At 49.4% G+C, this 26185-nt stretch overlaps 1 protein-coding gene across 6 annotated transcripts in view; it reads left to right on the forward strand.

Moving 5' to 3' along the window:
* The window catches only part of CHD8 (chromodomain helicase DNA binding protein 8), a 1013809-nt gene that overhangs the window by 492613 nt on the left and 495011 nt on the right, over positions 1-26185 (forward strand). The gene's annotated exons all lie outside the window — the stretch shown is intronic.

Below are 26185 nucleotides of genomic sequence, written 5' to 3' on the forward strand. Positions count from 1 at the left end.
TCTCCCCGCAAGAAGCGTGAGACTTGCAACACTGCACCCGGCGACCCCGACTCGGCTGGTGGAGAACCAACACCTCAGGGAGGACCCCCGGACTACTCTCCGACTGTGAGTACCAAAACCTGTCCCCCCTGAGCCCCCACAGCGCCGCCTGCAGAGGAAATCCCGAGGCTTCCCCTGACCGCGACTCTCTGAAACCTAAGTCCCGACGCCTGGAAAGGACCCTGCACCCGCAGCCCCCAGGACCTGAAGGACCGGACTTTCACTGGAGAAGTGACCCCCAGGAGTCCCTCTCCCTTGCCCAAGTGGAGGTTTCCCCGAGGAAGCCCCCCCTTGCCTGCCTGCAGCGCTGAAGAGATCCCTAGATCTCCCATTGACTTCCATTACAAACCCGACGCTTGTTTCTACACTGCACCCGGCCGCCCCCGCGCTGCTGAGGGTGAAATTTCTGTGTGGGCTTGTGTCCCCCCCGGTGCCCTACAAAACCCCCCTGGTCTGCCCTCCGAAGACGCGGGTACTTACCTGCAAGCAGACCGGAACCGGGGCACCCCCTTCTCTCCATTCTAGCCTATGCGTTTTGGGCACCACTTTGAACTCTGCACCTGACCGGCCCTGAGCTGCTGGTGTGGTGACTTTGGGGTTGCTCTGAACCCCCAACGGTGGGCTACCTTGGACCAAGAACTAAGCCCTGTAAGTGTCTTACTTACCTGGTTAACCTAACAAATACTTACCTCCCCTAGGAACTGTGAAAATTGCACTAAGTGTCCACTTTTAAAACAGCTATTTGTGAATAACTTGAAAAGTATACATGCAATTTTGATGATTTGAAGTTCCTAAAGTACTTACCTGCAATACCTTTCGAATGAGATATTACATGTAGAATTTGAACCTGTGGTTCTTAAAATAAACTAAGAAAAGATATTTTTATATATAAAAACCTATTGCCTGGATTTGTCTCTGAGTGTGTGTACCTCATTTATTGTCTATGTGTATGTACAACAAATGCTTAACACTACTCCTTGGATAAGCCTACTGCTCGACCACACTACCACAAAATAGAGCATTAGTATTATCTATTTTTACCACTATTTTACCTCTAAGGGGAACCCTTGGACTCTGTGCATGCTATTCCTTACTTTGAAATAGCACATACAGAGCCAACTTCCTACATTGGTGGATCAGCGGTGGGGTACAAGACTTTGCATTTGCTGGACTACTCAGCCAATACCTGATCACACGACAAATTCCAAAATTGTCATTAGAAATTGATTTTTGCAATTTGAAAAGTTTTCTAAATTCTTAAAAGACCTGCTAGGGCCTTGTGTTAGATCCTGTTTAGCATTTCTTTTAGAGTTTAAAAGTTTGTAAAAGTTTGAATTAGATTCTAGAACCAGTTGTAGATTCTTAAAAAGTATTCCAACTTTTAGAAGCAAAATGTCTAGCACAGATGTGACTGTGGTGGAACTCGACACCACACCTTACCTCCATCTTAAGATGAGGGAGCTAAGGTCACTCTGTAAAATAAAGAAAATAACAATGGGCCCCAAACCTACCAAAATACAGCTCAAGGAGCTTTTGGCAGAGTTTGAAAAGGCCAACCCCTCTGAGGGTGGCAACTCAGAGGAAGAGGATAGTTACTTTGAGGAAAATTCCCCCCTCCAGTCCTATCTAGGGAGAACAGGGTCTCTCAAACCCTGACTCCAAAAATAATAGTCAGAGATGCTGATTCCCTCACAGGAGAGACCAACACCTCTGAAATCACTGAGGATAACTCCAGTGAAGAGGACATCCAGTTAGCCAGGATGGCCAAAAGATTGGCTTTGGAAAGACAGATCCTAGCCATAGAGAGGGAAAGACAAGAGATGGGCCTAGGACCCATCAATGGTGGCAGCAACATAAATAGGGTCAGAGATTCTCCTGACATGTTGAAAATCCCCAAAGGGATTGTAACAAAATATGAAGATGGTGATGACATCACCAAATGGTTCACAGCTTTTGAGAGGGCTTGTGTAACCAGAAAAGTGAACAAATCTCACTGGGGTGCTCTCCTTTGGGAAATGTTCACAGGAAAGTGTAGGGATAGACTCCTCACACTCTCTGGAAAAGATGCAGAATCTTATGACCTCATGAAGGGTACCCTGATTGAGGGCTTTGGATTCTCCACTGAGGAGTATAGAATTAGATTCAGGGGGGCTCAAAAATCCTCGAGCCAGACCTGGGTTGATTATGTTGACTACTCAGTGAAAACACTGGATGGTTGGGTAACTGGAAATTAAGTGTATGACTATGTTGGGCTTTATAATTTGTTTATGAAAGAACACATTTTAAGTAACTGCTTCAATGAAAAGTTGCATCAGTATCTGGTAGACCTAGGTCCAATTTCTCCCCAAGAATTGGGAAAGAAGGCAGACCACTGGGTCAAGACTAGGGTAACCAAAACTTCCACTGGGGGTGACCAAAAAGGGGTTACAAAGCCTCCCCAGGAGAAAGTGGGTGACACTAGAAACAAAGAAAAAGAGTCCCCTGTAGGCCCCCAAAAACCAGACCAGGTGGGTGGGCCCAGAGACAACCCAAAACAAAGGTGGGTACCAGGGTAAGAGCTGGGATGCCACTAAGGCATGGTGCCATAACTGTAAACAGACAGGGCACCACACCAAGGACACTTCTTGTCCCAAAAACAAACCCCCTAGCAAAATCCCAGGGGTGACCAGTGTAGCCATTGGGGAGGACTCCTCAGATGAGGAGGTCTTCATAGCCTTCAACTGGAAAAAGGGCCCAACAGGTGAGTTGGAGATTCCAGAGGGAAGTAGACACTTCCACCACCTACAGGTGAATGGAATCCCAGCCACTGCCCTGAGAGACACTTGTGCCAGTCACACTATTGTGCATGACAGGCTGGTGCTCTCAAACCAGTACATCCCAGGTGAGATGGCCAGAGTAAGAGTTAGCCCAGACAGGGTCACTAATAGGCCTGTGGCTCTTGTGCCCATAGAAGTGGGTGGAACTTTTAGCTGGAGAAGGGTGGTAGTCAGTACAGACCTCCCCCTTGATTGTCTCCTTGGAAATGACTACCCAGAGGTTAGTCAGAGCCTAAGAGAAGAACTGGTCCAGGGCCAGTTGTAAAGAAATGGCTCCCTGTTGCAATTACCCCCCACTTTTTGCCTGATACTGATGCTGACTTGACTGAGAAGTGTGCTGGGACCCTGCTAACCAGGCCCCAGCACCAGTGTTCTTTCACCTAAAATGTACCATTGTTTCCACAATTGGCACAACCCTGGCACCTAGGTAAGTCCCTTGTAACTGGTACCCCTGGTACCAAGGGCCCTGATGCCAGGGAAGGTCTCTAAGGGCTGCAGCATGTCTTATGCCACCCTAGGGACCCCTCACTCAGCACAGACACACTGCTTGCCAGCTTGTGTGTGCTGATGGGGAGAAAATGACTAAGTCGACATGGCACTCCCCTCAGGGTGCCATGCCAACCTCCCACTGCCTGTGGCATAGGTAAGTCACCCCTCTAGTAGGCCTTACAGCCCTAAGGCAGGGTGCACTATACCACAGGTGAGGGCATATGTGCATGAGCACTATGCCCCTACAGTGTCTAAGCAAAACCTTAGACATTGTAAGTGCAGGGTAGCCATAAGAGTATATGGGCTGGGAGTCTGTCAAAAACGAACTCCACAGCTCCATAATGGCTACACTGAATACTGGGAAGTTTAGTATCAAACTTCTCAGAATAATAAACCCACACTGATGCCAGTGTTGGATTTATTAAAAAATGCACACAGAGGGCATCTTAGAGATACCCCCTGTATTTTACCCAATTGTTCAGTGCAGGACTGACTGGTCTGTGCCAGCCTGCTGCTGAGAGACGAGTGTCTGACCTCATGCGGTGAGAGCCTTTGTGCTCTCTGAGGACAGAAACAAAGCCTGCTCTGGGTGGAGGTGCTTCACACCTCCCCCCTGCAGGAACTGTAACACCTAGCAGTGAGCTTCAAAGGCTCAAGCTTCGTGTTACAATGCCCCAGGGCACTCCAGCTAGTGGAGATGCCCGCCTCCTGGACCCAGCCCCCACTTTTGGCGGCAAGTCCAGGAGAGATAATGAGAAAAACAAGGAGGAGTCACTGGCCAGTCAGGACAGCCCCTAAGGTGTCCTGAGCTGAAGTGACTCTGACTTTTAGAAATCCTCCATCTTGTAGAAGGAGGATTCCCCCCATAGGGATAGGAATGTGACCCCCTCCCCTTGGGAGGAGGCACAAAGAGGGTGTACTCACCCTCAGGGCTAGTAGCCATTGGCTACTAACCCCCCAGACCTAAACACGCCCTTAAATTTAGTATTTAAGGGCTCTCCCTGAACCTAGAAATTAGATTCCTGCAACTACAAGAAGGACTGCCCAGCTGAAAACCCCTGCAGCGGAAGACCAGAAGACGACAACTGCCTTGGCTCCAGAAACTCACCGGCCTGTCTCCTGCCTTCCAAAGATCCTGCTCCAGCGACGCCTTCCAAAGGGACCAGCGACCTCGACATCCTCTGAGGACTGCCCCTGCTTCGAAAAGACAAGAAACTCCCGAGGACAGCGGACCTGCTCCAAGAAAAGCTGCAACTTTGTTTCCAGCAGCTTTAAAGAACCCTGCAAGCTCCCCGCAAGAAGCGTGAGACTTGCAACACTGCACCCGGCGACCCCGACTCGGCTGGTGGAGATCCAACACCTCAGGAGGGACCCCAGGACTACTCTGATACTGTGAGTACCAAAGCCTGTCCCCCCTGAGCCCCCACAGCGCCGCCTGCAGAGGGAATCCCGAGGCTTCCCCTGACCGCGACTCTTTGAATCCAAAGTCCCGACGCCTGGGAGAGACCCTGCACCCGCAGCCCCCAGGACCTGACGGACCGGACTTTCACTGGAGAAGTGACCCCCAGGAGTCCCTCTCCCTTGCCCAAGTGGAGGTTTCCCCGAGGAATCCCCCCCTTGCCTGCCTGCAGCGCTGAAGAGATCCCGAGATCCCTCATAGACTAACATTGCGAACCCGACGCTTGTTTCTACACTGCACCCGGCCGCCCCCGCGCCGCTGAGGGTGAAATTTCTGTGTGGACTTGTGTCCCCCCCGGTGCCCTACAAAACCCCCCTGGTCTGCCCTCCGAAGACGCGGGTACTTACCTGCAAGCAGACCGGAACCGGGGCACCCCCTTCTCTCCATTCTAGCCTATGTGTTTTGGGCACCACTTTGAACTCTGCACCTGACCGGCCCTGAGCTGCTGGTGTGGTGACTTTGGGGTTGCTCTGAACCCCCAACGGTGGGCTACCTTGGACCAAGAACTGAGCCCTGTAAGTGTCTTACTTACCTGGTTAACCTAACAAATACTTACCTCCCCTAGGAACTGTGAAAATTGCACTGTGTCCACTTTTAAAACAGCTATTTGTGAATAACTTGAAAAGTATATATGCAATTCTGATGATTTGAAGTTCCTAAAGTACTTACCTGCAATACCTTTCGAATGAGATATTACATGTAGAATTTGAACCTGTGGTTCTTAAAATAAACTAAGAAAAGATATTTTTCTATATAAAAACCTATTGGCTGGATTTGTCTCTGAGTGTGTGTACCTCATTTATTGTCTATGTGTATGTACAACAAATGCTTAACACTACTCCTTGGATAAGCCTACTGCTCGACCACACTACCTCAAAATAGAGCATTAGTATTATCTCTTTTTGCCACTATCTTACCTCTAAGGGGAACCCTTGGACTCTGTGCATGCTATTCCTTACTTTGAAATAGCACATACAGAGCCAACTTCCTACATTGGTGGATCAGCGGTGGGGTACAAGACTTTGCATTTGCTGGACTACTCAGCCAATACCTGATCACACGACAAATTCCAAAATTGTCATTAGAAATTCATTTTTGCAATTTGAAATTTTTCTAAATTCTTAAAAGTCCTGCTAGGGCCTTGTGTGTTAAGTCCCTGTTTAGCATTGTCTTTTAGAGTTTAAAAGTTTGTTAAAGGTTTGAAATTAGATTCTAGAAACAGTTTTAGATTCTTTAAAAAGTCTTCCAACTTTTAGCAAAATAATGTCTGATACAGAGATGAATGTGGTGGAACTCGACACCACACCTTACCTCCATCTTAAGATGAGGGAGCTAAGGTCTCTCTGTAATATAAAGAAAATGACCATTGGCTCCAGACCTACCAAAATTCAGCTCCAGGAGCTGTTGGCAGAGTTTGAAAAAGCCAACCCCTCTGAGGATGACTTCACAGAGGAAGAAATCAGTGACTTGGAGGGCAATTCCCCCCTTCCAGTCCTAAATAGGGAGACCAGGGCCTCTCAAGCCCTGTCCCCAAAAATGATAGTCAGAAATGTTGCTTCCCTCACAGGAGGGTCCAGCATTTCTGAAATCACTGAGGATGCTCTCAGTGAGGATGACCCCCTGTTAGCCAGGATGGTCAAAAGATTGGCTTTGGAAAAGCAGCTCCTAGCCATAGAAAGGGAAAGAAAAGAGGTGGGCCTAGGTCCCATCAATGGTGGCAGCAACTTAAATAGGGTCAGAGATTCTCCTGACATCCTAAAAATCCCCAAAGGGATTGTAACAAAATATGAAGATGGTGATGACATCACCAAATGGTTCACAGCTTTTGAGAGGGCTTGTGTAACCAGAAAAGTGAACAAATCTCACTGGGGTGCTCTCCTTTGGGAAATGTTCACAGGAAAGTGTAGGGATAGACTCCTCACACTCTCTGGAAAAGATGCAGAATCTTATGACCTCGTGAAGGGTACCCTGATTGAGGGCTTTGGATTCTCCACTGAGGAGTATAGAATTAGATTCAGGGGGGCTCAAAAATCCTCGAGCCAGACCTGGGTTGATTATGTTGACTACTCAGTGAAAACACTGGATGGTTGGGTAACTGGAAATGAAGTGTATGACTATGTTGGGCTTTATAATTTGTTTATGAAAGAACACATTTTAAGTAACTGCTTCAATGAAAAGTTGCATCAGTATCTGGTAGACCTAGGTCCAATTTCTCCCCAAGAATTGGGAAAGAAGGCAGACCACTGGGTCAAGACTAGGGTAACCAAAACTTCCACTGGGGGTGACCAAAAGAAAGGGGTTACAAAGCCTCCCCAGGAGAAAGTGGGTGACACTAGAAACAAAGAAAAAGAGTCCCCTGTAGGCCCCCAAAAACCAGACCAGGTGGGTGGGCCCAGAGACACAACCCAAGACAAAGGTGGGTACCAGGGTAAGAGCTGGGATGCCACTAAGGCATGGTGCCATAACTGTAAACAGACAGGGCACCACACCAAGGACACTTCTTGTCCCAAAAACAAACCCCCTAGCAAAATCCCAGGGGTGACCAGTGTAGCCATTGGGGATGACTCCTCAGATGAGGAGGTCTTCATAGCCTTCAACTGGAAAAAGGGCCCAACAGGTGAGTTGGAGATTCCAGAGGGAAGTAGACACTTCCACCACCTACAGGTGAATGGAATCCCAGCCACTGCCCTCAGAGACACTTGTGCCAGTCACACTATTGTGCATGACAGGCTGGTGCTCTCAAACCAGTACATCCCAGGTGAGATGGCCAGAGTAAGAGTTAGCCCAGACAGGGTCACTAATAGGCCTGTGGCTTTTGTGCCCATAGAAGTGGGTGGAACTTTTAGCTGGAGAAGGGTGGTAGTCAGTACAGACCTCCCCCTTGATTGTCTCCTTGGAAATGACTACCCAGAGGTTAGTCAGAGCCTCAGAGAAGAACTGGTCCAGGGCCAGCCCTCTCCCAATGATTCTGGAGTGCCTACCTCTGCAGTAAATGCAAGTAGGCCCCAGAAGAAAAAGAAAAGGAAACAGAGTAGGAAAGGTGGACAACCTTTACCCAAGGTTCCAGCAAGCCAAGGAGATTCTGCTCCAGTAGGGGAGAACTCCAAAAGTGGCTCTGATAAAGTCCAACCTGACCCACAAGAAGTCCTGACTAGTCAGGCAACTGTTAAGCCTGAGTGGGTGGCTCCTCAGCTAACAGAAGAAAGAGTGGAAGAAGGGTGTTTACTACAAGATGTGGTAACCCCCCACTCTAATACAGCAGACAGGCACCCTGAACCCAAAGAAGCCTGTAACTTAGCCCCTTCCCTTGTAGGTGAAGAGCTAAAGGTGTGGTTCTGGGCACTGACAGCTGTCAGTGGCCTCTGCTGGGTGTTAGCCTTTATGGCTGCACTATCCTTGGCATGGTGGTCTGACCCCATGCCAAATAACAAGTTAGGCCCCCTGACCCTGTTGGTCATGGTGGGGTTACTCCAGCTCTGGGTAACCTCTTTGGGTAAGCTAGGGGTGACCCTGGCTAAGATAAGATTAGCAGAGGTGGATACCTCTAACCCCAAAATAGAGAGAATGGGTGAAGACATAAAAAGCACAGACAAGAGGCAGTTCAGACTAGGTCCTATCACTGTGGAAGTGGGTCAGTTCCCCAGAGGGAATGACCTGAACAGGAGGATGTAAGGCAGAGTAGGCCCTGCAACAAACCAGCCTATTTCCTCTACTCTTCCTCGCCTGACAGACTAGGAAGACTCTCCCAGCTTTGGCTGAGTCTCCTGGCCTGTGGGCTGGGGGGGGCTTGTGTAAAGAAATGGCTCCCTGTTGCAATTACCTCCCACTTTTTGCCTGATACTGATGCTGACTTGACTGAGAAGTGTGCTGGGACCCTGCTAACCAGGCCCCAGCACCAGTGTTCTTTCACCTAAAATGTACCATTGTTTCCACAATTGGCACAACCCTGGCACCTAGGTAAGTCCCTTGTAACTGGTACCCCTGGTACCAAGGGCCCTGATGCCAGGGAAGGTCTCTAAGGGCTGCAGCATGTCTTATGCCACCCTAGGGACCCCTCACTCAGCACAGACACACTGCTTGCCAGCTTGTGTGTGCTGATGGGGAGAAAATGACTAAGTCGACATGGCACTCCCCTCAGGGTGCCATGCCAACCTCCCACTGCCTGTGGCATAGGTAAGTCACCCCTCTAGTAGGCCTTACAGCCCTAAGGCAGGGTGCACTATACCACAGGTGAGGGCATATGTGCATGAGCACTATGCCCCTACAGTGTCTAAGCAAAACCTTAGACATTGTAAGTGCAGGGTAGCCATAAGAGTATATGGGCTGGGAGTCTGTCAAAAACGAACTCCACAGCTCCATAATGGCTACACTGAATACTGGGAAGTTTAGTATCAAACTTCTCAGAATAATAAACCCACACTGATGCCAGTGTTGGATTTATTAAAAAATGCACACAGAGGGCATCTTAGAGATACCCCCTGTATTTTACCCAATTGTTCAGTGCAGGACTGACTGGTCTGTGCCAGCCTGCTGCTGAGAGACGAGTGTCTGACCTCATGCGGTGAGAGCCTTTGTGCTCTCTGAGGACAGAAACAAAGCCTGCTCTGGGTGGAGGTGCTTCACACCTCCCCCCTGCAGGAACTGTAACACCTAGCAGTGAGCTTCAAAGGCTCAAGCTTCGTGTTACAATGCCCCAGGGCACTCCAGCTAGTGGAGATGCCCGCCTCCTGGACCCAGCCCCCACTTTTGGCGGCAAGTCCAGGAGAGATAATGAGAAAAACAAGGAGGAGTCACTGGCCAGTCAGGACAGCCCCTAAGGTGTCCTGAGCTGAAGTGACTCTGACTTTTAGAAATCCTCCATCTTGTAGAAGGAGGATTCCCCCAATAGGGATAGGAATGTGACCCCCTCCCCTTGGGAGGAGGCACAAAGAGGGTGTACTCACCCTCAGGGCTAGTAGCCATTGGCTACTAACCCCCCAGACCTAAACACGCCCTTAAATTTAGTATTTAAGGGCTCTCCCTGAACCTAGAAATTAGATTCCTGCAACTACAAGAAGAAGGACTGCCCAGCTGAAAACCCCTGCAGCGGAAGACCAGAAGACGACAACTGCCTTGGCTCCAGAAACTCACCGGCCTGTCTCCTGCCTTCCAAAGATCCTGCTCCAGCGACGCCTTCCAAAGGGACCAGCGACCTCGACATCCTCTGAGGACTGCCCCTGCTTCGAAAAGACAAGAAACTCCCGAGGACAGCGGACCTGCTCCAAGAAAAGCTGCAACTTTGTTTCCAGCAGCTTTAAAGAACCCTGCAAGCTCCCCGCAAGAAGCGTGAGACTTGCAACACTGCACCCGGCGACCCCGACTCGGCTGGTGGAGATCCAACACCTCAGGAGGGACCCCAGGACTACTCTGATACTGTGAGTACCAAAGCCTGTCCCCCCTGAGCCCCCACATCGCCGCCTGCAGAGGGAATCCCGAGGCTTCCCCTGACCGCGACTCTTTGAATCCAAAGTCCCGACGCCTGGGAGAGACCCTGCACCCGCAGCCCCCAGGACCTGACGGACCGGACTTTCACTGGAGAAGTGACCCCCAGGAGTCCCTCTCCCTTGCCCAAGTGGAGGTTTCCCCGAGGAATCCCCCCCTTGCCTGCCTGCAGCGCTGAAGAGATCCCGAGATCCCTCATAGACTAACATTGCGAACCCGACGCTTGTTTCTACACTGCACCCGGCCGCCCCGCGCCGCTGAGGGTGAAATTTCTGTGTGGACTTGTGTCCCCCCCGGTGCCCTACAAAACCCCCCTGGTCTGCCCTCCGAAGACGCGGGTACTTACCTGCAAGCAGACCGGAACCGGGGCACCCCCTTCTCTCCATTCTAGCCTATGTGTTTTGGGCACCACTTTGAACTCTGCACCTGACCGGCCCTGAGCTGCTGGTGTGGTGACTTTGGGGTTGCTCTGAACCCCCAACGGTGGGCTACCTTGGACCAAGAACTGAGCCCTGTAAGTGTCTTACTTACCTGGTTAACCTAACAAATACTTACCTCCCCTAGGAACTGTGAAAATTGCACTAAGTGTCCACTTTTAAAACAGCTATTTGTGAATAACTTGAAAAGTATACATGCAATTTTGATGATTTGAAGTTCCTAAAGTACTTACCTGCAATACCTTTCGGATGAGATATTACATGTAGAATTTGAACCTGTGGTTCTTAAAATAAACTAAGAAAAGATATTTTTCTATATAAAAACCTATTGGCTGGATTTGTCTCTGAGTGTGTGTACCTCATTTATTGTCTATGTGTATGTACAACAAATGCTTAACACTACTCCTTGGATAAGCCTACTGCTCGACCACACTACCACAAAATAGAGCATTAGTATTATCTCTTTTTGCCACTATCTTACCTCTAAGGGGAACCCTTGGACTCTGTGCATGCTATTCCTTACTTTGAAATAGCACATACAGAGCCAACTTCCTACACCAGTCCTCTCCCAAGGATTCTGGAGTGCCTGCCTCTGCAGTAAATGCAAGTAGGCCCCAGAAGAAAAAGAAAAGGAAACAGAGTAGGAAAGGTGGACAACCTTTAGCCAAGGTTCCAGCAAGCCAAGGAGATTCTGCTCCAGTAGGGGAGAACTCCAAAAATGGCTCTGATAAAGTCCAACCTGACCCACAAGAAGTCCTGGCTAGTCAGGCAACTGTTAAGCCTGAGTGGGTGGCCCCTCAGCTAACAGAAGAAAGAGTGGAAGAAGGGTGTTTACTACAAGATGTGGTAACCCCCCACTCTAATACAGCAGACAGGCACCCTGAACCCAAAGAAGCCTGTAACTTAGCCCCTTCCCTTGTAGGTGAAGAGCTAAAGGTGTGGTTCTGGGCACTGACAGCTGTCAGTGGCCTCTGCTGGGTGTTAGCCTTTATGGCTGCACTATCCTTGGCATGGTGGTCTGACCCCATGCCAAATAACAAGTTAGGCCCCCTGACCCTGTTGGTCATGGTGGGGTTACTCCAGCTCTGGGTAACCTCTTTGGGTAAGCTAGGGGTGACCCTGGCTAAGATAAGATTAGCAGAGGTGGATACCTCTGACCTCAAAATAGAGAGAATGGGTAAAGACATAAAAAGCACAGACAAGAGGCAGTTCAGACTAGGTCCTATCACTGTGGAAGTGGGTCAGTTCCCCAGAGGGAATGACCTGAACAGGAGGATGTAAGGCAGAGTAGGCCCTGCAACAAACCAGCCATTTCCTCTACTCTTCCTCGCCTGACAGACTAGGAAGACTCTCCCAGCTTTGGCTGAGTCTCCTGGCCTGTGGGCTGGGGGGGGCTTGTGTAAAGAAATGGCTCCCTGTTGCAGTTACCCCCCACTTTTTGCCTGATACTGATGCTGACTTGACTGAGAAGTGTGCTGGGACCCTGCTAACCAGGCCCCAGCACCAGTGTTCTTTCACCTAAAATGTACCATTGATCCCACAATTGGCACACCCTGGCATCCAGATAAGTCCCTTGTAACTGGTACCTCTGGTACCAAGGGCCCTGATGCCAGGGAAGGTCTCTAAGGGCTGCAGCATGTATTATGCCACCCTAGAGACCCCTCACTCAGCACAGACACACTGCTAACAAGCCTGTGTGTGCTAGTGAGAACAAAATGAGTAAGTCGACATGGCACTCCCCTCAGGGTGCCATGCCAGCCTCTCACTGCCTATGCAGTATAGGTAAGACACCCCTCTAGCAGGCCTTACAGCCCTAAGGCAGGGTGCACTATACCATAGGTGAGGGTACCAGTGCATGAGCACTGTGCCCCTACAGTGTCTAAGCAAAACCTTAGACATTGTAAGTGCAGGGTAGCCATAAGAGTATATGGTCTGGGAGTCTGTTTTACACGAACTCCACAGCACCATAATGGCTACACTGAAAACTGGGAAGTTTGGTATCAAACTTCTCAGCACAATAAATGCACACTGATGCCAGTGTACATTTTATTGTAAAATACACCACAGAGGGCACCTTAGAGGTGCCCCCTGAAACTTAACCAACTATCTGTGTAGGCTGACTGGTTCCAGCAGCCTGCCACACTAGAGACATGTTGCTGGCCCCATGGGGAGAGTGCCTTTGTCACTCTGAGGCCAGTAACAAAGCCTGCACTGGGTGGAGATGCTAACACCTCCCCCAGGCAGGAGCTGTGACACCTGGCGGTGAGCCTCAAAGGCTCACCCCTTTGTCACAGCCCAGCAGGGCACTCCAGCTTAGTGGAGTTGCCCGCCCCCTCCGGCCACGGCCCCCACTTTTGGCGGCAAGGCTGGAGGGAACAAAGAAAGCAACAAGGAGGAGTCACTGGCCAGTCAGGACAGCCCCTAAGGTGTCCTGAGCTGAGGTGTGTAAGGAAATGCCTCCTTGGCATGGTTGCCCCCTGACTTTTTGCCTTTGATGATGCTATGTTTACAATTGAAAGTGTGCTGAGGCCTGCTAACCAGGCCCCAGCACCAGTGTTCTTTCCCTAACCTGTACTTTTGTATCCACAATTGGCAGACCCTGGCATCCAGATAAGTCCCTTGTAACTGGTACTTCTAGTACCAAGGGCCCTGATGCCAAGGAAGGTCTCTAAGGGCTGCAGCATGTCTTATGCCACCCTGGAGACCTCTCACTCAGCACAGACACACTGCTTGCCAGCTTGTGTGTGCTAGTGAGGACAAAACGAGTAAGTCGACATGGCACTCCCCTCAGGGTGCCATGCCAGCCTCTCACTGCCTATGCAGTATAGGTAAGACACCCCTCTAGCAGGCCTTACAGCCCTAAGGCAGGGTGCACTATACCATAGGTGAGGGTACCAGTGCATGAGCATGGTACCCCTACAGTGTCTAAGCAAAACCTTAGACATTGTAAGTGCAGGGTAGCCATAAGAGTATATGGTCTGAGAGTCTGTCAAACACGAACTCCACAGCCCCATAATGGCTACACTGAAAACTGGGAAGTTTGGTATCAAACTTCTCAGCACAATAAATGCACACTGATGCCAGTGTACATTTTATTGTAAAATACACCACAGAGGGCACCTTAGAGGTGCCCCCTGAAACTTAACCGACTGTCTGTGTAGGCTGACTAGTTCCAGCAGCCTGCCACACCAGAGACATGTTGCTGGCCCCATGGGGAGAGTGCCTTTGTCACTCTGAGGCCAGTAACAAAGCCTGCACTGGGTGGAGATGCTAACACCTCCCCCAGGCAGGAGCTGTGACACCTGGCGGTGAGCCTCAAAGGCTCACCCCTTTGTCACAGCCCAGCAGGGCACTCCAGCTTAGTGGAGTTGCCCGCCCCCTCCAGCCACGGCCCCCACTTTTGGCGGCAAGGCTGGAGGGAACAAAGAAAGCAACAAGGAGGAGTCACTGGCCAGTCAGGACAGCCCCTAAGGTGTCCTGAGCTGAGGTGACTCTGACTTTTAGAAATCCTCCATCTTGCAGATGGAGGATTCCCCCAATAGGGTTAGGATTGTGTCCCCCTCCCCTTGGGAGGAGGCACAAAGAGGGTGTACCCACCCTCAGGGCTAGTAGCCATTGGCTACTAACCCCCAGACCTAAACACGCCCTTAAATTTAGTATTTAAGGGCTACCCTGAACCCTAGAAAATTAGATTCCTGCAACTACAAGAAGAAGGACTGCCTAGCTGAAACCCCTGCAGAGGAAGACCAGAAGACGACAACTGCCTTGGCTCCAGAAACTCACCGGCCTGTCTCCTGCCTTCCAAAGATCCTGCTCCAGCGACGCCTTCCAAAGGGACCAGCGACCTCGACATCCTCTGAGGACTGCCCCTGCTTCGAAAAGACAAGAAACTCCCGAGGACAGCGGACCTGCTCCAAGAAAAGCTGCAACTTTGTTTCCAGCAGCGTTAAAGGACCCTGCAAGCTCCCCGCAAGAAGCGTGAGACTTGCAACACTGCACCCGGCGACCCCGACTCGGCTGGTGGCGATCCAACACCTCAGGAGGGACCCCAGGACTACTCTGATACTGTGAGTACCAAAACCTGTCCCCCCTGAGCCCCCACAGCGCCGCCTGCAGAGGGAATCCCGAGGCTTCCCCTGACCGCGACTCTTTGAATCCTAAGTCCCGACACCTGGGAGAGACCCTGCACCCGCAGCCCCCAGGACCTGAAGGACCGGACTTTCACTGGAGGAGTGACCCCCAGGAGTCCCTCTCCCTTGACCAAGTGGAGGTTTCCCCGAGGAACCCCCCCCTTGCCTGCCTGCAGCGCTGAAGAGATCCCGAGATCTCTCATAGACTAACATTGCGAACCCGACGCTTGTTTCTACACTGCACCCGGCCGCCCCCGCGCTGCTGAGGGTGAAATTTCTGTGTGGGCTTGTGTCCCCCCCGGTGCCCTACAAAACCCCCCTGGTCTGCCCTCCGAAGACGCGGGTACTTACCTGCAAGCAGACCGGAACCGGGGCACCCCCTTCTCTCCATTCTAGCCTATGTGTTTTGGGCACCACTTTGAACTCTGCACCTGACCGGCCCTGAGCTGCTGGTGTGGTGACTTTGGGGTTGCTCTGAACCCCCAACGGTGGGCTACCTTGGACCAAGAACTAAGCCCTGTAAGTGTCTTACTTACCTGGTTAACCTAACAAATACTTACCTCCCCTAGGAACTGTGAAAATTGCACTAAGTGTCCACTTTTAAAACAGCTATTTGTGAATAACTTGAAAAGTATACATGCAATTTTGATGATTTGAAGTTCCTAAAGTACTTACCTGCAATACCTTTCGAATGAGATATTACATGTAGAATTTGAACCTGTGGTTCTTAAAATAAACTAAGAAAATATATTTTTCTATACAAAAACCTATTGGCTGGATTTGTCTCTGAGTGTGTGTACCTCATTTATTGCCTATGTGTATGTACAACAAATGCTTAACACTACTCCTTGGATAAGCCTATTGCTCGACCACACTACCACAAAATAGAGCATTAGTATTATCTCTTTTTGCCACTATCTTACCTCTAAGGGGAACCCTTGGACTCTGTGCATGCTATCCTTACTTTGAGATAGCACATACAGAGCCAACTTCCTACAAGGTGACTCTAACTTTTAGAAATCCTCCATCTTGCAGATGGAGGATTCCCCCAATAGGGTTAGGATTGTGACCCCCTCCCCTTGGGAGGAGGCACAAAGAGGGTGTACCCACCCTCAGGGCTAGTAGCCATTGGCTACTAACCCCCCAGACCTAAACACGCCCTTAAATTTAGTATTTAAGGGCTACCCTGAACCCTAGAAAATGAGATTCCTGCAAACTACAAGAAGGACTGCCTAGCTGAAAACCCCTGCAGAGGAAGACCAGAAGACGACAACTGCCTTGGCTCCAGAAACTCACCGGCCTGTCTCCTGCCTTCCAAAGAACTCTGCTCCAGCGACGCCTTCCAAGGGACCAGCGACCTCTGAATCCTCTGAGGACTGCCCTGCTTCGAAAAAGACAAGAAACTCCCGAGGACAGCGGACCTGCTCCAAAAAGACTGCAACTTTGTTTCGAGGAGCAGCTTTAAAGACCCTGCAATCTCCCCGCAAGAAGCGTGAGACTTGCAACACTGCACCCGGCGACCCCGACTCGGCTGGTGGAGAACCAACACCTCAGGGAGGACCCCCGGACTACTCTCCGACTGTGAGTACCAAAACCTGTCCCCCCTGAGCCCCCACAGCGCCGCCTGCAGAGGAAATCCCGAGGCTTCCCCTGACCGCGACTCTCTGAAACCTAAGTCCCGACGCCTGGAAAGGACCCTGCACCCGCAGCCCCCAGGACCTGAAGGACCGGACTTTCACTGGAGAAGTGACCCCCAGGAGTCCCTCTCCCTTGCCCAAGTGGAGGTTTCCCCGAGGAAGCCCCCCCTTGCCTGCCTGCAGCGCTGAAGAGATCCGTTGATCTCTCATAGACTAACATTGCGAACCCGATGCTTGTTTCTACACTGCACCCGGCCGCCCCCGCGCTGCTGAGAGTGAAATTTCTGTGTGGGCTTGTGTCCCCCCCCGGTGCCCTACAAAACCCCCCTGGTCTGCCCTCCGAAGACGCGGGTACTTACCTGCAAGCAGACCGGAACCGGGGCACCCCCTTCTCTCCATTCTAGCCTATGCGTTTTGGGCACCACTTGGAACTCTGCACCTGACCGGCCCTGAGCTGCTGGTGTGGTGACTTTGGGGTTGCTCTGAACCCCCAACGGTGGGCTACCTTGGACCAAGAACTGAACCCTGTAAGAGTCTTACTTACCTGGTAAAACTAACAAAAACTTACCTCCCCCAGGAACTGTGAAAATTGCACTGTGTCCACTTTTAAAGTAGCTATTTGTCAATAACTTGAAAAGTATACATGCAATTGAAATGATTCAAAGTTCCTAATGTACTTACCTGCAATACCTTTCAAACAAGATATTACATGTTAAATTTGAACCTGTGGTTCTTAAAATAAACTAAGAAAAGATATTTTTCTATAACAAAACCTATTGGCTGGATTTGTCTCTGAGTGTGTGTACCTCATTTATTGTCTATGTGTATGTACAACAAATGCTTAACACTACTCCTTGGATAAGCCTACTGCTCGACCACACTACCACAAAATAGAGCATTAGTATTATCTATTTTTACCACTATTTTACCTCTAAGGGGAACCATTGGACTCTGTGCATGCTATTCCTTACTTTGAAATAGCACATACAGAGCCAACTTCCTACAGTAAGTTTTTGTTAGTTTTACCAGGTAAGTAAGACACTTACAGGGTTCAGTTCTTGGTCCAAGGTAGCCCACCGTTGGGGGTTCAGAGGAACCCCAAAGTTACCACACCAGCAGCTCAGGGCCGGTCAGGTGCAGAGTTCAAAGTGGTGCCCAAAACGCATAGGCTTCAATGGAGAGAAGGGGGTGCCCCGGTTCCGGTCTGCTTGCAGGTAAGTACCCGCGTCCTCGGAGGGCAGACCAGGGGGGTTTTGTAGGGCACCGGGGGGGGGACACAAGCCCACACAGAAATTTCACCTTCAGCGGCGCGGGGGCGGCCGGGTGCAGTGTTAGAACAAGCGTCTGGTTCGCAATGTAAGTCAATGAGAGATCAAGGGATCTCTTCAGCGCTGCAGGCAGGCAAGGGGGGCTTCCTCGGGGAAACCTCCACTTGGGCAAGGGAGAGGGACTCCTGGGGGTCACTTCTGCAGTGAAAGTCCGGTCCTTCAGGTCCTGGGGGCTGCGGGTGCAGGGTCTTTTCCAGGCGTCGGGACTTAGGTTTCAGAGAGTCGCGGTCAGGGGAAGCCTCGGGATTCCCTCTGCAGGCGGCGCTGTGAGGGCTCAGGGGGGACAGGTTTTGGTACTCACAGTCGTAGAGTAGTCCGGGGGTCCTCCCTGAGGTGTTGGTTCTTGTAAGGAAATGCCTCCTTGGCATGGTTGCCCCCCTGACTTTTTGCCTTTGCTGATGCTATGTTTACAATTGAAAGTGTGCTGAGGCCTGGTAACCAGGCCCCAGCACCAGTGTTCTTTCCCTAACCTGTACTTTTGTATCCACAATTGGCAGACCCTGGCATCCAGATAAGTCCCTTGTAACTGGTACTTCTAGTACCAAGGGCCCTGATGCCAAGGAAGGTCTCTAAGGGCTGCAGCATGTCTTATGCCACCCTGGAGACCTCTCACTCAGCACAGACACACTGCTTGCCAGCTTGTGTGTGCTAGTGAGAACAAAACGAGTAAGTCGACATGGCACTCCCCTCAGGGTGCCATGCCAGCCTCTCACTGCCTATGCAGTATAGGTAAGACACCCCTCTAGCAGGCCTTACAGCCCTAAGGCAGGGTGCACTATACCATAGGTGAGGGTGCCAGTGCATGAGCACTGTACCCCTACAGTGTCTAAGCAAAACCTTAGACATTGTAAGTGCAGGGTAGCCATAAGAGTATATGGTCTGGGAGTCTGTTTTACACGAACTCCACAGCACCATAATGGCTACACTGAAAACTGGGAAGTTTGGTATCAAACTTCTCAGCACAATAAATGCACACTGATGCCAGTGTACATTTTATTGCAAAATACACCCCAGAGGGCACCTTAGAGGTGCCCCCTGAAACTTAACCGACTATCTGTGTAGGCTGACTGGTTCCAGCAGCCTGCCACACTAGAGACATGTTGCTGGCCCCATGGGGAGAGTGCCTTTGTCACTCTGAGGCCAGTAACAAAGCCTGCACTGGGTGGAGATGCTAACACCTCCACTAGGCAGGAGCTGTAACACCTGGCGGTGAGCCTCAAAGGCTCACCCCTTTGTCACAGCACCGCAGGACACTCCAGCTAGTGCAGTTGCCCGCCCCCTCCGGCCCCGGCCCCCACTTTTGGCGGCAAGGCCGGAGAAAATAATGAGAATAACAAGGAGGAGTCACTGGCCAGTCAGGACAGCCCCTAAGGTGTCCTGAGCTGAGGTGACTCTAACTTTTAGAAATCCTCCATCTTGCAGATGGAGGATTCCCCCAATAGGGTTAGGATTGTGACCCCCTCCCCTTGGGAGGAGGCACAAAGAGGGTGTACCCACCCTCAGGGCTAGTAGCCATTGGCTACTAACCCCCCAGACCTAAACACGCCCTTAAATTTAGTATTTAAGGGCTACCCTGAACCCTAGAAAATTAGATTCCTGCAACAACAAGAAGGACTGCCCAGATGAAAACCCCTGCAGAGGAAGACCAGAAAACAACAACTGCCTTGGCTCCAGAAACTCACCGGCCTGTCTCCTGCCTTCCAAAAAACTCTGCTCCAGCGACGCCTTCCAAAGGGACCAGCGACCTCTGAATCCTCTGAGGACTGCCCTGCTTCGACGACTACCAGAAACTCCCGAGGACAGCGGACCTGCTCCAAAAAGACTGCAACTTTGTTTCAAGGAGCAGCTTTAAAGACCCCTGCAACTCCCCGCAAGAAGCGTGAGACTTGCAACACTGCACCCGGCGACCCCGACTCGGCTGGTGGAGAACCAACACCTCAGGGAGGACCCCCGGACTACTCTACGACTGTGAGTACCAAAACCTGTCCCCCCTGAACCCCCACAGCGCCGCCTGCAGAGGGAATCCCGAGGCTTCCCCTGACCGCGACTCTCTGAAACCTAAGTCCCGACGCCTGGAAAAGACCCTGCACCCGCAGCCCCCAGGACCTGAAGGACCGGACTTTCACTGGAGAAGTGACCCCCAGGAGTCCCTCTCCCTTGCCCAAGTGGAGGTTTCCCCGAGGAAGCCCCCCCTTGCCTGCCTGCAGCGCTGAAGAGATCCCTTGATCTCTCATTGACTTACATTGCGAACCCGACGCTTGTTCTAACACTGCACCCGGCCGCCCCCGCGCCGCTGAGGGTGAAATTTCTGTGTGGGCTTGTGTCCCCCCCGGTGCCCTACAAAACCCCCCTGGTCTGCCCTCCGAAGACGCGGGTACTTACCTGCAAGCAGACCGGAACCGGGGCACCCCCTTCTCTCCATTATAGCCTATGCGTTTTGGGCACCACTTTGAACTCTGCACCTGACCGGCCCTGAGCTGCTGGTGTGGTAACTTTGGGGTTGCTCTGAACCCCTAACGGTGGGCTACCTTGGACCAAGAACTGAACCATGTAAGTGTCTTACTTACCTGGTAAAACTAACAAAAACTTACCTCCCCCAGGAACTGTGAAAATTGCACAGTGTCCACTTTTGAAATAGCTATTTGTCAATAACTTGAAAAGTATACATGCAATTGAAATGATTCAAAGTTCCTAATGTACTTACCTGCAATACCTTTCAAACAAGATATTACATGTTAAATTTGAACCTGTGGTTCTTAAAATAAACTAAGAAAAGATATTTTTCTATAACAAAACCTATTGGCTGGATTTGTCCCTGAGTGTGTGTACCTCATTTATTGTCTATGTGTATGTACAACAAATGCTTAACACTACTCCTTGGATAAGCCTACTGCTCGACCACACTACCACAAAATAGAGCATTAGTATTATCTATTTTTACCACTATTTTACCTCTAAGGGGAACCCTTGGACTCTGTGCATGCTATTCCTCACTTTGAAATAGCACATACAGAGCCAACTTCCTACAGTTCTCCACCAGCCGAGTCGGGGTCGCCGAGTGCAGTGTTGCAAGTCTCACGCTTCTTGCGGGGAGTTGCAGTGTTCTTTAAAGCTGCTTCTTGAAACAAAGTTGCAGTCTTTTTGGAGCAGGTCCGCTGTCCTCAGGAGTTTCTTGTCGTCGTCGAAGCAGGGCAGTCCTCAGGATTCAGAGGTCGCTGGTCCCTTTGGAAGGCGTCGCTGGAGCAGAGTTCTTTGGAAGGCAGGAGACAGGCCGGTGAGTTTCTGGAGCCAAGGCAGTTGTTGTCTTCTGGTCTTCCTCTGCAGGGGTTTTCAGCTAGGCAGTCCTCCTTCTTGTTGTTGCAGGAATATAATCTTCTAGGGTTCAGGGTAGCCCTTAAATACTAAATTTAAGGGCGTGTTTAGGTCTGGGGGGTTAGTAGCCAATGGCTACTAGCCCTGAGGGTGGGTACACCCTCTTTGTGTCTCCTCCCAAGGGGAGGGGGTCACAATCCTAACCCTATTGGGGGAATCCTCCATCTGCAAGATGGAGGATTTCTAAAAGTTAGTCACCTCAGCTCAGGACACCTTAGGGGCTGTCCTGACTGGCCAGTGACTCCTCCTTGTTATTCTCATTATTTTCTCCGGCCTTGCCGCCAAAAGTGGGGGCCGGGGCTGGAGGGGGCGGGCAACTCCACTAGCTGGAGTGTCCTGCGGTGCTGTGACAAAGGGGTGAGCCTTTGAGGCTCACCACCAGGTGTTACAGCTCCTGCCTGGGGGAGGTGTTAGCATCTCCACCCAGTGCAGGCTTTGTTACTGGCCTCAGAGTGACAAAGGCACTCTCCCCATGGGGTCAGCAACATGTCTCTAGTGTGGCAGGCTGCTGGAACTAGTCAGCCTACACAGACAGTCGGTTAAGTTTCAGGGGGCACCTCTAAGGTGCCCTCTGGGGTGTATTTTGCAATAAAATGTACACTGGCATCAGTGTGCATTTATTGTGCTGAGAAGTTTGATACCAAACTTCCCAGTTTTCAGTGTAGCCATTATGGTGCTGTGGAGTTCGTGTTTGACAAACTCCCAGACGATATACTCTTATGGCTACCCTGCACTTACAATGTCTAAGGTTTTGTTTAGACACTGTAGGGGTACCATGCTCATGCACTGGTACCCTCACCTATGGTATAGTGCACCCTGCCTTAGGGCTGTAAGGCCTGCTAGAGGGGTGACTGACCTATACTTGCATAGGCAGTGAGAGGCTGGCATGGCACCCTGAGGGGAGTGCCATGTCGACTTACTCGGTTTGTTCTCACTAGCACACACAAGCTGGTAAGCAGTGTGTCTGTGCTGAGTGAGAGGTCTCCAGGGTGGCATATGACATGCTGCAGCCCTTAGAGACCTTCCTTGGTATCAGGGCCCTTGGTACTAGAAGTACCAGTTGCAAGGGACTTATCTGGATGCCAGGGTCTGCCAATTGTGGATACAACAGTACAGGTTAGGGAAAGAACACTGGTGCTGGGGCCTGGTTAGCAGGCCTCAGCACACTTTCAATTGTAAACATAGCATCAGCAAAGGCAAAAAGTCAGGGGGCAACCATGCCAAGGAGGCGTTTCCTTACAGTGTGCATTTATTGTGCTGAGAAGTTTGATACCAAACTTCCCAGTTTTCAGTGTAGCCATTATGGTGCTGTGGAGTTCGTGTAAAACAGACTCCCAGACCATATACTCTTATGGCTACCCTGCACTTACAATGTCTAAGGTTTTGCTTAGACACTGTAGGGGCACAGTGCTCATGCACTGGTACCCTCACCTATGGTATAGTGCACCCTGCCTTAGGGGTGTAAGGCCTGCTAGAGGGGTGCTTTCCTATACTGCATAGGCAGTGAGAGGCTGGCATGGCACCCTGAGGGGAGTGCCATGTCGACTTACTCATTTTGTTCTCACTAGCACACACAAGCTGGCAAGCAGTGTGTCTGTGCTGAGTGAGGGGTCTCCAGGGTGGCATAAGACATACTGCAGCCCTTAGAGACCTTCCCTGGCATCAGGGCCCTTGGTACCAGAGGTACCAGTTACAAGGGACTTATCTGGATGCCAGGGTGTGCCAATTGTGGAATCAAAAGTACAGGTTAGGGAAAGAACACTGGTGCTGGAGCCTGGTTAGCAGGCCTCAGCACACTTTCAATTCAAAACATAGCATCAGCAAAGGCAGAGTCAGGGGGTAACCATGCCAAGGAGGCATTTCCTTACTCTTATCTAGACAATTGGCTAATAAAATCAAGCACTATTATACAATGTCATCGACACATTCAATACGCAATACGAACTCCACACACATTAGGGTTCACTGTCAATTACCAAAAATCTCATCTTCAGCCAGCACAGGTTCAACCTTACCTATGAGCTATTTGCAATACACAAAAAGCCTTAGCCTATCCAAATACACAAAGGATACAAGCTTCCCAAAACTTCATACCACAAATGCAGTCAAAGCAACATTACACAGTAAGGTTTACCATGAGAATATTGGGAATGATGGCATCATGCATAGCATTAGTACCACATGCAAGATTAAAAATGAGAACACTACAACAGTGCCTCTCACAACAATGGTCTCAAGCACAGGGTCAATTGCAGGATTTAGTGTTAGATCACCAGATGTACAAGTCCCTTCAATGGTGGAATCACAGCAATTTAATGAAGGGGCGGTCATTTTGGGACCCTGTGCCTCAGACCACAATAACAAGATTCATCAATGATAGGTTTGGGAGCTCATCTCAACAACCTTACCATACAAGGGGAATTGAACTCAACACAGCTAACCTATCACATGAACCATTTAGAATTGTTAGCTGTGTTCCTTGCCCTAAAAGCATTTTAACCCCTTCTCAAACACAACTGTCTTGATAAAAACAGACAGTAAGCCAACAATGTATTTTCTGAAGAAACAAGGGGGGACACATTCAGCTCAACTGTCCCTTCTAGCCCAAACAATTTGGAAATGGGCGATGCACAATCACATTTACTTACCAGCAGAATACATTCCAGGAACAATCAGCTAGCGGATCTGATAAGCAGGACACACCAACAGATACATGAATGGGAGATTCACTCTTAGGTACTTCAACAGTACTTTCAAAGGTGGGGGACACCAGAAAAAGACCTATTCGCAACAAGCGAAAAGGCAAAATGCCAAAACTTTGCATCCAGGCACAGGCACCCTCACCCTCAGTCCAAGGGCAATGCCCTATGGATCAACTGGTCAAGGATATTTGCTTACGATTTTCCCCCTCTCCCGCTAATTCCATTTCTAGTCAACAAACTGTGCCAAACTTCTCTCACCATGAAAATCATAGCCCCCACGTGGGCACGACAACATTGTTACACAACACTGCTAGATCTGTCTGTAGTACCTCATTACAAACTTCCAAACAGACCGGATTTGTTAACACAAAACAAAGGTCAAATCAGACATCCCAATCCCAGTGCTCTCAACTTAGCGATTTGGCTCCTGAAGTCATAGGATTTGGATATTTGCAACTTCCATTAGAATGTATGGAAGTTCTCAAACAAGCATGCACACCTACAACTAGACAATACTATGTTAACAAGTGGAAATGTTTTGTCTATTACTGTCAGTCTAAAAATATTGACCCACTTACAGCATCAATACAAGATGTTGTATCCTACCTACTTCATTTACAAAAGGCAAATTTAGCTTCCATCTATTAAAATTCACCTTACTGCTATAGCAGCATACTTACAAACAATACAACATACATCTCTTTTTAGAGTTCCAGTTATTAAAGCCTTCATGGGTGGACTAAAATGTATTATTCCACCAAGAACTCCACGAGCTCCTGCTTAGAATCTAAATATTGTACTCACAAGACTAATGGAGACACCATTTGAACCCATGCATTCATGCAAAATTCAATTTCTAACTTGAAAAGTTGCTTTCTTAGTAGCAATTACTTCATTAAGAAGGGTTAATGAAATTACAAGCATTCACTCTAAAGGAACCTTTTTTTCCAAGTACACAAGCAGAAAGTTGTACTTAGAACTAATCCAAAATTCTTGCCAAAGGTAGTCTCTCCTTTTCACATTAACCAAACAGTGGAATTGCCGGTCGTCTTCCCACAGCCAGATTCAACTGTTGAAAGAGCCCTTCACACTCTTGACCTTAAAAGAGCTCCAATGTATTATGTAGCTAGAACAAAAGAGTTTAGAAAAACTAAACATTATTTAGTTTCTTTTCAACAACCACATAAAGGAAATCCTATCTCTAAACAAGGATTAGGTAGAGTGATTGTAAAATGTATGCAAACATGTTACATTAAAGCAAAAGAACAACTTTGGTAACTCCTAAAGCTCCTCCACTAGGAAAAAAGGTGCTTTTATGGCATTTTTAGGAAACATTCTAATGGCAGACATATGCAAAGCTGTCACATGGTCTACACCACATACATTTACAAAGCATTATTGTGTGGATGTATTTTCAAAGCAACAGGCCAATGTTGGTCAAGCTGTCTTAGAAACATTATTTCAAACTAATTCAACTCCTCCAGAACTGCTTTTCAGTCCATGCATAGCATGTGTATCTGCAGCTACACATGATATTGAAGGAAAATGTAACTTACCCAGTGTACATCTGTTCGTGGCATGTGGTGCTGCAGATTCACATGCACCCTTCCTCCTCCCCGGAAGCCTATAGTCGTTGCAGTTTCTTATTTGTACATATGTATTTATGTTTACTTTTTCATGGACGTCTTATTTACTTATTACATTTTATAGCACATTTACATTATTTCACTCTAGCACTCCTCCGTACACCCTTTTACGGGAAAACAATCTAACAAAGGAGTCGATGCCCATGCACGCTATGTCCGAGAGGAGGAGTCACTCAATCCTGTGACTAGAAGAAAGACTTCTTTGAAGAAAAACAACTCATAACACTCAGGGCCCAACACTTGATGGTGGAATATATGCATAGCATGTGAATCTCGCAGCACTACATGCCACGAACAGATTCACACTGGGTAAGTGACATTTTCCATATATTCCTTACCTCACCCATCTGCGGGAAAACAATATAACAAAGGACTCGATGCCCATGAGCACTATCACGGAGAGAAGTCACTCGATCTTGTGACTCGAAAAGATTCTTAGAAGAAAAATAGCTTGTATTTCTCAGAGCCCAACACGAGATGGTTGACTTATGCAAAGCATTTGAATCTACAGTACTACATGCCATGAACAGATGTCTACTGGGTAAGTAACATTTTCCTTATTTATCCACACTTAATAGTTTCAGTTGGTTTGTTCTTGGTGTTGTATGTCTGTGAGACCTCCTAAAAAATTGAACAAGGGGTGTGTATG

This window comes from Pleurodeles waltl, chromosome 6 (assembly GCF_031143425.1).
Source record: "Pleurodeles waltl isolate 20211129_DDA chromosome 6, aPleWal1.hap1.20221129, whole genome shotgun sequence".
NCBI lineage: Eukaryota > Metazoa > Chordata > Amphibia > Caudata > Salamandridae > Pleurodeles > Pleurodeles waltl.